Below are 14,470 nucleotides of genomic sequence, written 5' to 3' on the forward strand. Positions count from 1 at the left end.
GATTGCTCTTCTGTTGTAGTGTTTTTCACAGTGCATTTTATGTATTGTTACCGAGAAAGGGAAAAAGATATGACTTAACTATGCTACGGCCAACTGTGCTTGCCTCCATTCTGGATTGTGGAACTTTTCCAAGTTAGTCTGAAATAAAGAAAAACTGAACTCCACACCAGGAGAAAGTTAACGACAGTGGCCGACAAATCTTACATGGAGATAAGGAGATAGGGACTTTGTGCATCTTCTGTCTAGTTCACAGTAAATGGACAAGAGGTGATGGGGGAGGGATGACTAAGGGAGAGGCCAGGTGGCGCAGAGCCTTGTTCCTGGCTAGATGTAATGTGTTACCCTCTGCTCTTAGACAGGGAAGGGGCTTGGGAATTCCCCATCATGAAAGAACGTGTTCCTGTGGCACTGGGTGTGGAGAGTCGGTTCTTCATGTTCTATTGTATCGCCCACTTTACAACAGGCCAAGGAGCAAATATTTAGAACCCTTACTGATGGGTCTTGAAGAGCATGCTGATAATCAAAGGATTATATTCCTTTTGAATGGTGATTGTAAGGAGATTCTGGAGCCGATAGCAAAATTTTTACGTGTTGTCATCGACAAACGTGCATAAAGGGGTTTATTGTATCCTGCTATTGTGTTATTATGCCAATAAAGGTTAATTGAATTGAATTGACTAAGGGAGAGTGGGGTAGGGCCATGCACATGCCTGTGGCCCTTTCCCCACTTCCCTTAAGCCCCGCGCTACTCGAGGAGAGTAGCGCGGGGTCCCTCGGCAGTCCCCACTGAGAGGGGCGGCGACAGCGCAGCCGCCCCGAAGCTGCTGCTGTCGCGCCCCTCAGCGCGCGGCATCCCAGACGCTCTTCTGAACAGTGCCTTTTGACGACCCCGCACAGAGCGCGGGGTCGTGGGGACGCCTGGGTGTGCGCCTGGGATGCCACGCGCTGAGAGCAGCGTGCGGCATAGGGGGGATGGAAGCGAGTGGGGAAAGGCCCTGTGTCTGTTTGAATTGAAACCATTAAGGTACTGTTCACCTGGTGGGTTAACTAAGCAATGACTCACTCACATACCCAGAAACTGGTTAAATGTGACTGGAATGATACTCCCCAAAATGCCACAAGGAAGTGTTTTCCATTAAATTTAGGTCTTAAATTTGCTGCTAATTCTGTTTTACCTTTGTATTTCTATACATTAAATTGAGATGAGCAGGTATGTTTGCAAGTTGTAATGCAATCCCAACAGCTGAGATGAACTCCTTCGAACTCTTTCAAGTCCAAGATTCTGTGACTGCCAAATGAATGTACTTTATTCATCTGTGCACGTTTTTCGACTATCCTAAACGTGAAGCAGAAAGGGAAAAGTTTCTGACTAAATGGATAGCCAAATTTGCCCCCTTTCCTGATGCTGTGAAATTATGGCTGCTTCTAAATGGTCTAAATCAAAACGGTGTGGTAAATGTGACAAAAATCTGTTTTGCGGTTTGCTGTAAAAGTTTTTTTTAAAAAAATGGGTGTATGGCCCATGGACTGTTAAACTCAAACTATGAACAATGTAAATCAAGCAAATCTTTAACTGGAGGCTTTTTTTAACTACAGAGAACTACAGTAGGCTGTTCCTGACAGAAATGACAGGACAAAAGAATCCAACTGTGGAAGTGGTGAATGTCCTCTGCCTCCATAGCTTTAATATTTAACTACTTTTCAGTTAGGGTCTCTTCCCGCCCCCCCCCCCACCCCCACACATTGCACATGACCCTGGATGATACGACTTGCCTGCGTTCTGCTTAATTGTCCTAAAATTGGTGATAGATTAAAAGAAAATAATTAGCCCTAATTATCTTAATTGAATGGCTAATTTGTTAATTAAGAGTCTTAATGTCTTTTTTGGGGGAAAAAAAAAACCCTGACTACCTCTGCGAAACAAGAAGCTGGGTTTCCGAGCAAGACTTATTTGCAGTGGTTCTGAGCGAACTGAATCCTGGTGAACGGTTGTGCGAGACAGCTGATTCCACGTAGCCCCTCCTTAGGCAAGATGATTAAGCAAAGCTAGAAATCATCATTTGCAATTAAAATCAGGACAAGTATTTTTGTTTTGAGGCCTCCCCCCTTTTTTGCACAGTTGCCTGTAAGAGAAGACCTCCCCCCCCTTTTCAGACCACTTGCTCTCTTCCTTGCTTTTTATCCCGAAGTGTAGCAGGTTTGTTAATTAGGAAGCTCTTGAATTAGATTATTTGCATGTCTGAACAGGGATAAGGTATTAAGCATCCCCGAGGACTTGCTACAATAACCTCTTCAGTGGCTTTTTAGATCCCCGAGGAATCGGAGAGACGACGGAAAGGGGCGGGGGAAGGAACCCGTCCAAAAGAAGGGAAAGTGCATAACGATTTCATCCAATTAGATATGGATTAGTCGGCTCTGTGTCTTTGAATGCTCCTTTCTCTGCAAAAGGTGTTCTCTTCCAGGAGCACTTGACAAAACCATTGGGGAAATTATAATGCAGACCCTAAATGAAATCACAATACCTTCGTTTCTCCTCCAAGAATAAACTACAAAATCGATACGGTGGTGGAGGAAGGTTAGCAAAAGAAAGAGAAGCATATGTTCCCTTTTATTGTTTGGCTTAAAGCAAATCCTTGTGTGTGAAGAGAGAGAGACGGATGCGCTCTTGTCAAACATTAGCAGAGCTCCAGAAGGACTTAAGCAACAGAGTGGCCTGGCTTATCTTGAATTTGTGGGCATTCTTTACGTGAAGAGTGTGGCTACGCCTGGCAGGGGTTTGAAGAACTGCACCTCTTGAGTCCTGGGGCTGAGCATGGTGAGCTATTTTGTGGGGCCATATGTTATCAGGCATCCAGAGCCCTCTTCTGGCATAGGAGAGAATAGGGGTGTGAAACACTGGGCCCTATCAATGGCAGACGGTATAAAACCTCTGGATTGGCTGGCCTTGGTCATGACAAGAAGAAGAAGAAGAAGAAGAGGAGGAGGAGGAGGAAGAGTTTGGATTCATATCCCCCCTTTCTCTCCTGCAGGAGACTCAAAGGGGCTTACAATCTCCTTGCCCTTCCCCCCTCACAACAAACACCCTGTGAGGTAGGTGGGGCTGAGAGAGCTCTGAGAAGCTGTGACTAGCCCAAGGTCACCCAGCTGGCATGTGTTGGAGTGTACAGGCTCATCTGAATTCCCCAGATAAGCCTCCACAGCTCAGGCGGCAGAGCTGGGAATCAAACCCGGTTCCTCCAGATTAGATACACGAGCTCTTAACCTCCTACGCCACTGCTGCTCTAGGAGCACTAAGAGGGAGTAGCACCATCTTCTGTAGCATGCTCATAGGTCATCTGCTGTTCTGGAAAGTTTAGCTCCTGCTTCTCTGTTGTAAAAAATTAAAACACTAAAAACGATTTTTTTAAAAAACCCAACTGTCTAAAACAGCACCACCAGCTGAAAGGAATGATAAAAACAGCAATTAAAAGTTCTATGGAATTGAACAGCACCAAGGGGGAAAACACAAATATCCTCAGGCAAGGGTGGTGGTGGGGGCTTACCGTTGCCCACTCTTCATTGGGAAATGCCTGGAGATTTGGGGTGGGCCACAGTGATGGTGTTGTTCGGGCAGGGGAGGGACCACTGCGGAGTTTAATGTCATAGAGTCCACCCTCCAAAGTAGCCATTTTTCTCCAAATGATAAACTTCCTGGGAATGTGGACAGAGCTGAAAAGACTCAGCAGTCTCTTTTACACAAGCGTACAGAACATAGCAGTGATAGCCAGTCTTAATTAAATCATGGGCACAATTACATGGAGCATTATAGACCACTGTCCCATCTAATTCTGTGCCATGCACTTGAACTGGCAGCATCTCTCCCCGGTTTCCGGAGGTATCTTTCCCAGTTCTTTAGTTTGAGGCCCTTTTCACAGGATATGCCCAGGACTGAACCCAAGACCTGACCTTCCGCACACAAAGCATGAACTGTGCCACTAAGCTGCAGCCCACAAAACCGAACCATCTATTTATTGAATTTCAGATTCCAACATCTTATTCAGTCTCACCTGGACTAAATTTGTGTTTGGCTGCCCAGAGCCTCAGCCTGGTCCTAAAGTGCCTCTCCCCACATCTGCCATCCCCCCCTTTTGCTCTAGGAGCACTATGGACATTTCTCAATAGAATTTGTATCAGATCCACAGTGCTTCTGATACATTATCGATATTCTCCTCCAGGGAATTTTCATAGTTATTTTCAATGGCAGAACATATGGGGATCCCCTAGGGTCTTCAAGAGAAGTCTGGAGATGGTTTGCCACTGCTTGCCTCCATGCCATGATCCTGGTAGTCCTTGGTGGTCATCCCTCCAAATTCTAACCAGGGTTGATCCTGCTTAGCTTCTGGCCGAATCCCCACTACCGTCTTAGCCAAGTTTCAGAACACAAACTAACCAGGTTTGAGGGACGACTCCCCATTGCTTGCGTGGCAGATTCCGTTTAGGGGATGCAAACATTAAACAGTCAAATGCGTAACTTTGAATCGTTCATGGTTTACACAGGTAACAATTAACTGTTTGCACAGTTAAACAGTTAAACGTTAAACTTTTACACGCTGGTTTTTTTGAACACACCCCTACAATGTACGTTTCCGCAGTGGGAAAAGGTCCCACCCCATCAAGGCATGCCAGCCAATCAGGGGAGACGGGCGAAGCGAGCAAGCCTGGTAGTGGGGATTGCTAAGAGTTCTGCAACCGGGTGTGTCTGCTGTGTGCTCACTGTGGTGGGGAGGGAGAAACTCTGATAAAGAGGACACAGTTTCACAACGAACAGGTTTGGATCTACGTGCAAATTTCAAGTGGAGATTCCACCTCCTGAGATCCGACAAATTCAGGCTAACCTGGGGCTATGTAAAGCAGTAGGCTCTGAGGAGACATTAGTGAGGAGGGGGAAGTGGACTTTGGAGAAATAATGTAAATAAATAAATATTCACGTATACTCTGCCTAACCTTACAGGGTTGTTGTTAGGATGTTGTAAGGAGAAGGATCATGTATGCCTCTCATTCCTTGGAAGAAGGGCAGGACAAAAAAAATGCGATGGATTGAAGACGTTGAACAATTTAGACCCATTTGCGAAAACAGAGAAGGATGGGTGATAATCCAAGGGTAGTAATCAGTGGTTCACTCTGCATATTATGGAGAAGGACCGTGCCCTAGAAAACAGCCCAGTTTATCCATCTTCATACTTGTCAAGAAGCAGCAGAAAGGAATATCTGCTTTTTGGAGGGAGGGGGGAAAACCTGAACACCTTGTGAGGTCTGCCAGACAAGCTGCAATGTTGCTAAACTCAATGAGGTACCCGATGGAACGCAGCAAAGTTTTGCTCCAAAATGCCATTGATTTTTCTTTTATTGCCAGGATTTAATTTGAAGGGAGCTAAACGAAAGCTTCGGGAGAAATATGATTATTATGAAATGCTCGAGGTGCCTCAGCCCTGCACATCACACGGCACCTGTGGGGACTGCTCTGCGCCATCTCTCAGTACCACGTCTTGCGCCTTGAATGGAGAACTATCATATTGCTCTCTAATTGGAATGGATTTCTAAAACCGCAATAAAGGAAACAATCTAGAGATGTTTGTGTGTAAGTGTGTATGGGGGATGAGGGTGGGGAGGCATGCTGTACTACTAGACATAAATCTAAGATCTGTGAATGTGGTAGGCTTAAATGGCCCCAGTTGGTGAGCTGCGCTATGAACAGAAGAGTTGGTGAACCAGACTGTGTATGTGGGTTTGCATTTCCTGGGCACCACACTTTTTAAATTAAAAGATAACAGCAAAAGAAGAGCTTTGCTGGATAAAACCAAAGGTCCATTTAATCTGGCATCCTGTTTCTCACAGTGGACAACAGATTATATATTCCTCCGCCACAGAACAAAGCATGCCGGACCTTCTTTGCTGTAGAATGCTCTGCCTGGGTCCAACTTGCCTACCTAGCCCTGCTTTTCCCGACAGCCATTTGAAAGTCTGAAAGTATATGTTTTGGCATAAATGCTCTTGTTTCAAAGTCCCATCTGAACCTATAATTATCTAATGCAGTGTTTCCCAACCTTTTCGAGGTCAGAGTACCCTTGACCTCACTCTTCATATCTCACAGTACCCCTGCCGCCACCCTCCACCTTCCCCTCCCATTGCCCCTGCTTGCCACACCCCCACCTTCCCCTCCCAGGGTGAAGGGAAGCACTGGGGGAGACACTACAAAAATGAGGGGGGGCGGTAGTGTTGCCGCGGTACCCCTGGGACATGCTCACGGCACCCCAGGGTACCACGGAACCCTGGTTGAGAATGGCTGATCTAATGTTTCAAACGTCCTGATGATGAACCCCCAATAAATTACCACACAGGACTCACTTGCAGCCAAGCCCTTTGAGTCCTGTGTGGTGACTGACCAACTCTCACATGCCGCCATAATGCTCCCTGTTGCTGCCTGCTGCTTCCCAAACCTACCCGTGTGCCTGAACTTCATCCCTTGCCCCCAAACACCCAACCTGGCCACTGGAGTAGTGGTGTCTTGGCACCCACTGCTCCACCAGGCCAATGACCTCTCAAACCCCCTCTCCCACCATCCTCAAATGGCGGCCAAGTGGGGCAGTGGTACATTGCCACCCACCACTCTGCCGGACCCACCAACAACCTTCCGCTCCCTCCTCTGCTCCCTCCTCTGCTCCCTCCTGACCACCCTCAAAAACCCACTAATTGCTCCACTGAGGTAGCCACCCCTGCCCACCCACTCCCTTCCCCCCAACCACTACGGTGGGCCTTGTGCTATGCGAGGTCCAGCAGAACGCCCAGTCCACCCATTCAGGTGGGAGAATGTCCAGGGCGGGGAGCTTTCTGGCACTGGGCAGATGTACAATGTTACTTCTTGTGCAAAACAGGATGTGATGTCATCACATCAGGCAATACTCTAGAGTTCACCCAAATGTCAATGATGCAATGCTATTGCATCTGGTTTTGTGTCAGAAGTGGCACTGCATATTGGTATGACCCCAAATCCCTCCCCCCCACCATTCCCCCACCTCTCTGTCGAGCAGTGGTGGGGAACAGGGGTCCAGGCAGGGAGGAGAACGGATTGCTGACATGTAAATTTTCTGCATGGATAAACATGGTCAAACTAGACATGATGCTAAGAAATCCACAAACAATGGTAATGCTGTTATACACACATGCTAGAAAAGGGAGTGAAGTCAATACATCTCCTTAGCCCTAGCTTTTCTAATGCCAGCCCTCTCAAAACACAAAGGGTTAGATCCAGTGGTAGTTTCTCCTGACAGAGATGGGACTTCCATCAGTGGAATAGAAATGTCTTACTTCCCTGCTTCCCAAAATGCTGCTCCTAGGGGACGAGGGATACAAAAACACAAAAAAACTGCCTTATACTGAATCAGATTATTGGTTCATTCAGGTCAGTATTGTCTATTCAGACTGACAGCATCTCACAAGCCTTCTGGCAGAGGTCTTTTACATCACTTATTACCTGATTTTTTTAGTTGGAGGTGTAGGGACTTTCGGCAAGCCAAGCAGATTGTCTACCACTGAGCCACAGCCCCTTCCCTTAATTACAGGCATTGTGAAGAACAGCATGAGGGTAAATTGGGGTCTGAAGTGAAAACTCATAATTGGTGAAAATCCCGCCTTGTTCTGTTAGTGAACATCTACTGCTAGATCCTATCCAAAGCAGCAAACAAGTTCATTCATTCATTTAGCCTTTATTTGGCATAAACAGTATAAAAAGTATAAAATCACATCTAAATCGCATCAAAATACAAACTTGCAACATATAACAAATTAAGTTGATTCATACATACTGTTGCTTGTGGGATATTTCCAGCAGAAAGTTACTGCAGCCATTTGGCTACAAGGTAGAATGTAGCATCAGAATTCATTTAATAAGAACAATGAGTCTGCTTAGTCTCATCCAGCTCGCTAGGTATCATAGAAAGCAACCTGGAGTATGTTGAAAATACTCTAATACTTGGGTTTCGATTTAGGACAAACGGAATAATTGGTGAGTTAATGTTTCTAATTGATTTGCACCACATGAACACACCCTTTTGCACATTTCTAGGTTGTTATATCTACCTCGTAGTATGGCAGAAGGGAAAACATTGAAGCGAGCAAGTGAAAAAAACTCTTTCCACTCTGATCTGGATTGGTCAGGATGATACAGATAGGGAGGCCATCTCTGTTATGTTGCAGGGGATCGATAGATGCAAAAGGTGAACAAGAGTCTTCCTCGCTGCCAGATGTTAAAACAGCTCCATTCTTCATTCAAATCCAACAACCTTTTTGTTTACGATAATCTATCACGACTCTAGAACAAAGTTAAAAGTTAGAAGGGAGTCAAGGGAATTTTTTACACCAATTGACTCTTCGATCTTCCATCTCTATCGAGCGAGAACCAATGCAGATTACCTCTCGGTGTAATCTTGATAGTGATACCGGTGAACCAGAGAGTTAACCCATTAATGTGTGTGTATAAATGCAAAGTGCAGCCAGAAAATTTAAAGAGCCCTCGACCAAGCCCTGTATTGAACGGCAATGAATTTTGGCCCAGTTCTAAGCAGAGAGCCTTTCATAACGACGCATGTAATTTGGAGAATGTTACCCATGATTTTACTGAAAATTTCTTTTGCAGTTGAACCATATATTCTAAAGAGCTCACTTTCCACTGCGTTCAACCAAATGGGAAACACCATATATAGTAAATCCTGAGCTTCTATTTTTTGAATTCACAAAACTTTGACTGCTCCAAGCTGGAACAAGGGCATGAAGCCCGCTTTCCATAATAAGCGCACAATGGCATGAAAAGCTGTTAGTAGCCATAGCTGCAGCAGTAGCAGCTTTTTATGGGGTAACCAGGAGATTGATCAGGTAGGAAAAAAATTATTCCCAGATATCTATAATCGAGCCCTGACTCATGCCTGTACTGGCACCGTGTTAATTGGGCCATTTGTGCTTTTTATATAGTGTTCTGGCAAAAATCTCAAAATCTTGGTTTTTGGTGGTAGTTGATAACAAAGGCTGGCATTGTCTCACACAGTATTCTCCACCACTCTATTCAGCAGTCTGTTAAGTCCGACCTTAGAGCGGGATAAAAGGACAGTGTCATCGGCATATAGCAGGTATTGAAATATGCCTTGTCCCTAGATTTGGGAGCATGGCCATTGATTCCCTGTTAAGGGATGATGGTAAAGTCCCTCAGGAAAAAGGTTGAAAAAGGGTTGGCGGTAGTACACATCCCTTGCCTAACTTTACCATTATAAGTTGGAATAGAATCTGTAATTAGACCCTTCTCCGGCGAGTACTTAACTCTACAGTTTGTAATCCCTCAGTGTGGGGAGTTGCCTTATCAGATAAGAGGAGTTTGTTATCTATTCCACATGTTAGTAGTCAATTTAGCCCAGAGACGTTCTCTTGATATTGTGTCAAAGGCTGCCTTCAGGTCAATGAAGGCAGCATAAAGTCTACATCTTGGACCTCTAGTGTATTTGGTAACAAGGTGCGACAAAAGCATTGCATGATCTAACGTCAATTTCCCCCTTGTGAAGCCTATTTGTTCAGGACCGATGATGTTCTGCTGGATTGACCAGGTTTGAAGTTTGGATAATAGTGTTTTGGCATAAAGTTTCCAAACAAGTTCAAAGAAGGACCCAAAATGGCTTATAACAGAAAACAACAAAGGAAGGAAGGAAGGAAGGAAGGAAGGAAGGAAGGAAGGAAGGAAGGAAGGAAGGAAGGAAGGAAGGAAGGAAGGAAGGAAGGAAGGAAGGAAGGAAGGAAGGAAGGAAGGAAGGAAGGAAGGAAGGAAGGAAGGAAGGAAGGAAGGAAGGAAGGTCAACCACATCTTGGGCCAGTCCTGGATTAATTGACTGGCTTGTTCAAAGACTTATGTTGCCTGCCTCTGGCTATGCCCTCAGCTCGTATGTTGAACTATGCCCAAGTTTTTCAAGTCACCTGAAACAGGAAGCAGAAAATCAACTCTAAACAAAGATGCTAAACAGCTGGCAAAGATATTCCTCCTTCTCCCTCCCTCTTTGCTCCCGAAAGAAGAGAAATTCTGTACAATTTCATCCTGTATCTTTGGGAAACCCATATATATAAATATATGTATATATATTTAAACAACTGTATGAATCTTTTATGCATGCAGGGTAATAACTACACTTAGCAACACGAGCTGTTGCAGAAACCGTTATGGGCAGTTTTAGTGCAATAAAAGTGCTTTAAATGGGAAAGCACTCTAAGAGTTGACAGTTTGGATCTTTGCTTTTACAAAAATGTGAGTTTTTGTGACTAATGAGATCTGTTCCAACTCAATTTTTGGAGGGAGGTGGGGGAGGACTTGCTTTGGTTACAGTCTCTTGAGATGCATTGTAACCTACACAAGCCATGCCTTGTAGCTGTCAGGAAATCTTGGTGCAGGATTTGACTTGGACAATTTGGCAGATGAATTGCTTGGAACTAGAGAATGGGATGAGACCAAATTCTGCAGGTTTTCTCGTTCAGTTTGAATATTTCCAGTTCAGTTGCTTCCTTTTGAGAAATTCTGTTTACTTATACCTGTTTACTTATACCCAATTTGTACTATAAAAACACACATCTTTTCCAATTTTCTTTGTGTACCCATTGCATCTAAGACCAGCAGTACAGCTTGGTGTATGAACAAATACAACAGACACTAGAAAACTGTTGGTGGGTTAACAGTGCCCACTAAGGGGGCAACCCTTCCTGCCTTTCCCTCCCCCTTGGCCCCACACCACCAGCTGCCCCCTTGTCCTCCTCATCTTCCCGGATGCCTGCCTTGACCACTCCTACCCTTCCTCATCCCTTGGGCTCATGCCCCCAGCTCCTTCTGCCTTCTCCTCTTGTTCCCAGACACCTGTTCCCAGATTCATGTATTTCCACGCAATAGTGCAGTTGCGGTTGCCAGCAGACACAACTAGAGTTGGAAATTCGGACAGTCTGAATCCGGGGACCGAATCTGCACCGATTCAAACAAATTCGGATCAGCAGCCGAACTGCGTTTTTATTTTTTGGTGTTTTTTCACGTTTTGGCCTGCAGGGGTTGCATTTTTAGACATATTGGCACCAAATTTTCAGGGTATCATCAGGAGACTATCCTGATGATACCCTCCCAAGTTTGGTGCAGTTTGGTTCGGGGGGGGGCAAAGTTATGGACCCTCAAAAGGGTAGCCCCATCTCCTTAGCTCCCATTGGAAAGAATGGGGGATAGGGGCACCCCTTTAGGGGTCCATAACTTTGCCTCCCCTGAACCAAGCTGCACCAAACTTGGGGGATATCATCAGGACAGTCACTGAATGATACCCTGACATTTTGGTGCCGATATGTCTAAAATGACTCCCTGCAGGCCAAAATGTGAAAAAACACCCCAAAAAATAAAAACACATCTGAAATTCTTGGACGTTCCCACAGATTTGGGGCAAGGTTTGGAATTCGGCCAATCCGAGCCAATTGATCTGAATCTGGTCCGAATCCAGATTGGAACGAATCTGGCTGGTATCGACCAACTCTAGACACAACCCTCTCACAGGCAGTGGCCAATACTTGCTCCTGCTACTCCTCAGGCAACTGCAGATGGTACAGCAATGGGGGAGAAGGGCAAGTGCGAGAGAGACAGCCACATCCCACTGTTTTATTTGTGGTTTTTAAAAATCCATTCTGTGTAAGCCCACCCCCAAGGTGTGTGTGTATGGTGATTGGCTGGAAGTGAGTAGTCACCACCATGGCTAGCTTTTTATACAATAGGGTATACTACTGGCAGGGGAAAAAATCCAGTGTGTATATAAAAGAGCCTAAAAGAAAGGAAAAAAAGAAAAGAATAATGAACAACAGCAACAAAACTAAACCTTGCTAAAACCAATGACAACTTATCGAATCCAGCAGTCATTTTGTGGTAGCTTTTGTTTATGAGAGCCATAAGCGATCAGACATTTCTTTCGCTATTGCAAAAGCACTCCTATTGAGCTCTGGGTAATGTGCAAATTGATTTAAATCCTGTTGTTCAATTAATTAGTTAAAAAGACAAATGATTAATACTGATAGCTAAAATTCTTTAATTGGCTGACAGCCTTAAAATGTATAGATCTGCACCTTGGGAAAGATGTCGATAATGTCACGAAACACAACAACATAATGGCATCATCGTATGTCAGTCATAACATAACCAGTCACATGGCTGATGGGGTGTTGTTCTATTAGCAAATGAAGAAGAAGAAGAGTTTGGGTTTATATCCCCCCCTTCTCATCCGTAAGGAGATTCAAAGGGGCTTACAGTCTCCTTTCCCTCCCCCCCCCCACAACAAACACCCCGTGAGGTTGGTGAGGCTGAGAGAGCTCCAAAGAACTGTGACTTACCCAAGGTCACCCAGCGGGCATGTGTTGGAGTGCACAAGCTAATCTAGTTCACCAGATAAGCCTCCACAACTCAAGTGACAGAGCAGGGAATCAAACCCAGTTCCCCAGATTAGAGTGAGCCTGCTCTTAACCGCTACACCATTGATGACATCGATTACTGAGCATTTCAAAATCAGTCTGAAGAGGGACAAAAATATCAACTGGATGTGAATTTTTTTTCCCAAAAACTTGACTATGGGGATGACACTGCAATTTCAGATGTGTCAAGTGAAGTATTGTTTAAGTGCCTTCCACAGAGACAGAGCACAATTATGTGGACAGCAGTATGCTTCCCTATCCCATCCAGCATGGTATAGCCAATAGTGTATTGGATTAGGATCTGGGAGACCCAGGTTTGGATTCCTGTTCTAAGATATGTGCATTGTGACCTTGAGCCAGTAATCTCTCTTAGCTCAACCTACCTCACAGGGTTCTTATGAAGATAAAATGGAGGAGGGGAGAATGATGCACACCAACCTGAGTTCCTTGGAAGGTGGGGGGGAATGTGTGTATGTGTAAAGGGAGGGATAAAAATGTATTAAAGTAAATATTTATTTGCCCCCTCACACCAAAGTCTCTAGGTGGCTTACTCAGGTTAAAAACAATTTTAAAAATCCCAATGAAATCATCATATGTAAATTATAACAATTAAAACAAAATAAAATAATAAAATAATAATAAAAACTAACCTCAGCCCCCATCCCTCACCCCCAAATCCCACATACATACATACACATACATACACACACATAATATTAAATAATAACAATAATAATTTAAGAACATGTAATAGTCAAAGAGAAACATCTTAAAATTAATAGGAATTGACAGTATGGTAAGATAAGAATAAGTAACATGATAAAGAAGGTGCGACTGATCAATGAAGGCAAAGGATGTTTGCAAACAACAACAACAACAACCACCAGAGATTCTCCTCCCCCCTCCCCCTTGCCATTCATGTACATCAGCCAAAGTGAATGCTACTCTTCAACATTTCTTGAAACTACATCTGGGTTCTCAAAAATCAGATAATGCCTTCCAAGTTAAACCGCTGCAAGGTAAATCTAAACTTGATACACAACACTGGTGCGAGTCTGTGATAAACTTCTTTCATACAAGTTCCTTGTCAACAGATATCCTTGCAGGTAACCTCCATCTCTTTCACAGGTCACGCAAGAGATTTAAAGATAAGGGAGGGGGGGCTGTCGTTAGATCTGGTATCTGAACTTGAATGATGGAGGACACGTTGCTGGGACAAGTTTATTGTCACCCAGCGGCCCACAATCCTGTTCTCCTGATGCCCGTTCTATTCCCAATATAATTCATGGGGTGACTTTCCCTCGCAGAGTGACTGATAAGGCCTTTGCTTCGAGCCTCGTTGGCCACTCGTCTCAAGGAGATGCCAGAGGAACTTCAGAGCAATATAAATGTGGCTTGGCACCAGCCAAAAAAACCCCTGGAAAAACTCCCATCTTAAAGAAGGAGGAAAAGACCAGAATTTTAAGTAATAATTTGAAGAAGCCAAGAGAGGCCACAGCAAAATATGTGACAGGGTTTTTTTTTTCCTTTTGGACGTCAGAACGAATCTTTTGCCTCAGGATGAAATGAATGGAAAGGTCACATGACTTCTTTTTTCAAAGTTTTCAGTTTGGCATTTTCTCACTTTTATTTTGTACCAAAGGAAAGCAAAATTACTCCAGCTCTGACAAGGGCCCAGAGCTCCAAGGAACAGTGCCAGCTACACACACCCCTCCCTGCCCATGAGCCAAGAGTACAAATTCAGAGATTCGACATTCCTAGTAGCAACTGAAAGGCCATTCTCAGGATAATAACCACAGTGCCATTGGTGACGCAGTGGGAACCAGGGTCTTTCTTCTGTGACCTTGGGCCAAAGTTCAGGATGGCACCAACATCAGTGCCACTTCACGCCTGCTCTCCCACCAGGGCCACCAAGGGTTGGACATCACATGAGGCAGGAGGAAGCTGTAGGTACTGCCACAATTCTGCAACCCAAAGCCCC

The sequence above is a fragment of the Sphaerodactylus townsendi genome, linkage group LG12 (assembly GCF_021028975.2).
Source record: "Sphaerodactylus townsendi isolate TG3544 linkage group LG12, MPM_Stown_v2.3, whole genome shotgun sequence".
NCBI lineage: Eukaryota > Metazoa > Chordata > Lepidosauria > Squamata > Sphaerodactylidae > Sphaerodactylus > Sphaerodactylus townsendi.